Source organism: Dreissena polymorpha, chromosome 2 (assembly GCF_020536995.1).
Source record: "Dreissena polymorpha isolate Duluth1 chromosome 2, UMN_Dpol_1.0, whole genome shotgun sequence".
NCBI classification, from domain to species: domain Eukaryota; kingdom Metazoa; phylum Mollusca; class Bivalvia; order Myida; family Dreissenidae; genus Dreissena; species Dreissena polymorpha.
In genome coordinates, this window is record NC_068356.1 from 77,056,995 (window position 1) to 77,060,971 (window position 3,977).

Genomic DNA, 3,977 nt, shown 5'->3' on the forward strand with positions numbered 1-3,977 from the left:
GATATTTAATTCTGAAATCGAAAAAGGCTGTACAGTCGTATTCGCCAGCATGTATATCATGCATGTACGATGTGAATCTAAATTTAGTTTAACGGTCATTTTCAATTTCTGCAACGATATCTATTCATATGACACACGCATTGTGTACACCGATCTTTCAGTGACAATAACGTAGTGACGTCACCATCTATGGATAGAATGATGACACACGAACACAAACTAAAAAGACGAATGCTTCGGTTATTAAAGGAAAATATGTACGAATTATCTTCGTCACAATCGGCTCGGGGCGCTAATTTGTCTTTGCTGCATTTTATAAAATTCGTCTTCAATGTATAATTTGTCTTGCCTATTTTGTGTTATTGTTACATAGTTTATCAATGTATTAAGATTTAACACATATAAAAAATCGTATATTCTCGCTTTAATGTAATAATCAACACATAATCATTATAAAATTATCATCATCCGCATCACATGTTAGCACAGTAACAAGACATTATTATGTGGGATATTAACATAAATCTTAGCGCATGTGTAGTTACTATTAAAGGTCGATTTTCATATGGATAATTTGATGTGATGACGGAGAAGAATATATAAATTATGATGACGATGACGATAGTGAAGAAGAAGACGATGATGTTGTTGATGATGATGATTACGACGACCACGAGGGCGACGACGGCGACAATGATGATGATGATGACGACGTCGACGACGATGATGATGACGTTTTTTGTGCCTGATTGTGCCAAATTATATACCACACAATAAAACTCCTGAAACTCAGTAACGGAATTCTCGTTCTTTTCCACTACTTTTATACCAGAACACCAATTATAAACATTGCATTGTCAAATCTCGGAATACCGCAATTGAACCGGCATTGCAAACCATGGAGGGTATAACGCGGTTTGAGGGTTTGTCGAAGCTCACACTTACCCTTAAATCGATCGCAAACAAACGTGCATCTAAACTTATCCAAACGGAATGAACCTAGGCAGACAGAACAAACCATAATTGCCAAACGTAGCTCGGGAATCAAATACTACATGTATATGCATACTTTAAGAGAACCAAGTTCGTCGGTATCGGCAATCTATTGACACGATAAAGGGATATGTATTTAAGTTATTAATATGCAAAGACATATATTATTCATTTATAAAAAATAACAAAACTAGCGATGTACCCAAATACAATTTTCATAACATGTGTTGAAAGGAAGAACGTAAATATGTTTAAAGCACATAACAACATAGCTGTATTGTTGGCAGTCTTTAAAAACCGAAATATCCACATTTAAGATATGTACATGTAAGGTGGTTCAGTCTACTGCATGAAACATCGGTTATATGTAAATACCGACTTTTTGTATATTAACCAAAAAAATATCAGTTTGAAAACGGACTTTTAATGATGTAACCATCGGTAAATAAAGTGCGTAGTTATAATATATCTAGATACACAATAAATACGCATTCGAGTATATACTGAATAAGAATAATGCTGCAAAACAGGAATAAATGTCATCAAACAAAACTGAGTATCACTTCCTAGTCAATAAACACAACACAATTATATTTTTCGAAACAACTCGAACATATTTTTTTATGTATATTAGACACGAAAGCTGTCAAAAAATATTCGTAACATATTTCAAACCAACCACAGCGCAAAATTTGACTGGAACCAGAATAGCTGCATCAAATCCCTGCCGTTATATCCATTCACTCGATGATATCCGGGCCACGTGGTACAATAATTGTCCCGTTGTAATTTTGACTTTTTTTTTTAAATTTAGTTTTTTATGTTCCCAGTCTATACTGGGGACATATTGTTTTTGCCCTGTCTGTTTGTTGATTTGTTGGTTTGTTTGCGTCAAACTTATAATAAAAGAAAATGAAGCTACTTTTCATAATATAATACGTAAACAAAAACAACAAAATCCTTCCAAATATGTAAGGACTTCTTGTGATGGCAAAGATTTTATATGAGAGAATGGGGTGACAACTCTGCGTGGAGATTTAGAAAAAAAACACTTACATTCAACTGTACTGTTGCAGAAGAATGTTGTTTACATATGTTGAATATGTTTTAACGTTAATAAATATATTATATTTTTGAAAAGGACTCAAAGAAACATGGCCATACCACATTTTATATTAATGCATTAAGTTCTTATGCAACAAGCCTATATTATTCGCTGGTCTGACGACCTTGTGGTTTATTCTAACACGACACGTGCCAAATATCATATAAACAAAAAAGAAAATCGTCTATGGGTTATTCTATAATAATTATGGGCGGAGCGTATACACTAAAAGCACGCGCTGTTACTAAACAAAACATGCCGATACATTTTCCAACAGCGTAATAATCCAGTTTGGCTGTTATTGAGGGCGGAGATCTGATCGACAGAACAGCCGAAAGTTGTTTTTATGGGCGGAACTTCACATAAAATAGTACACAAGAAAAATAAGATACACTGTAAAAGTCTTCAGTAAAAATCGTGTTAGAATCAAAACAAGAAATATCTTTAAAAAAGATATACGGCGTTGATTGTGGTTGGAGTTTATGGAAGGTAAAGATTTAAATGAATGAGATCAAGGATAGCTAATATCTATTTCTGTGCAGTTTTTAGCTGCATCAAACGCAGTACGGGATGTTACGCGGAGTTTTCGCGGCTTATTTTACATTATTACATATTGCTGGTCATAAACCTATAGATACAAAAAAGAAAACCAAAGTCAACCGGCCACACGCGAAGTCTCCGTACATATTTTAAATATGTATACGCGCGTTCTTCGAACAAACCTGTTTGAGTGGTTTATCGGGAATTGCTACGTGTATTTGATTCGATTATTAACAGTATCGAGAATCATCGCGCTCATACTTAATACATTAGTCAATATGCTGCAAAAATACATTAGTAAATATGATGGAATAATTCTTGTTAATTAATTAAAAATAATATTTATCATGGTATTGTTGAAAACACATTAAGAATCTATTATTGACATGCCATAAAATAATATCGCTGGATATCTTCATTTCACATCTTTCTGGTGGTAAAGAAAATTCCGGTTCACCTAGTTCACGCTATAGCGTCTTTATTTTATAACTATTATATAACTGACCGCGAACTCCGAACAGCACAGAAGGTCTGATCTGTATATAAACTCTGACATTCAAGCACACTAACCGCGAACTGACCCCTTATACCTCGCGGGTTGAAATGCAACACATTAAAGTGAGGCATCGCTTCCACTGCTCTTTATACTTTTACATATAACATGTTGACAGGAATATGGAAGTCAGTACTAAATATGAGAACATGGCCTTTAAGTACACAACGTTCTCGCGCTGAAAATCCTCTGAAAATAAAAGATGTACGCACAAACTGTATTGATGTCGAGATTGAGTGTAAAACTGTTCTATCTATAAAGCCTTTTTATTAGAGATAAAACTGTTTCATGCTGAACACGCAGTAAAACAGTGTTACAAAGACGCGGACATGTTTCCAATGTTCTAGTGGTATTATCAAATCAGCCAATGCAGTCAATGAAGTGTATTCATCTGTACTTGGCCGCGGGAAGTTTTATTTGAGTTCTATTGGACGCTAACAAAGGTCAGGCTAAGGTGAAAAGCTGGCGTATTCAGCTGACGCCGAATAATTCGTGTACGTTATAGTTTATTTTCGAATAACCCACGGCCGGAAGTTTATATGCGTGGTTTCAAATCATTTGTGCTTCGCACTCGTGATTTAATACCTACGCATCTAAACTTCCAGCCGTTGGTTATTCGACAACAAACTCGTAGTCGTACACGAATTATTTCTTAAATAACATACAAAGCGGATATCTGAATCCTTATATACTGACAGATGTACACGTATAAATATACTTTTACCGAAAATTAGTTTTTAATATAATCGTCAAATCTAACTTAATAGTACGTCTAAAGGGATCTAT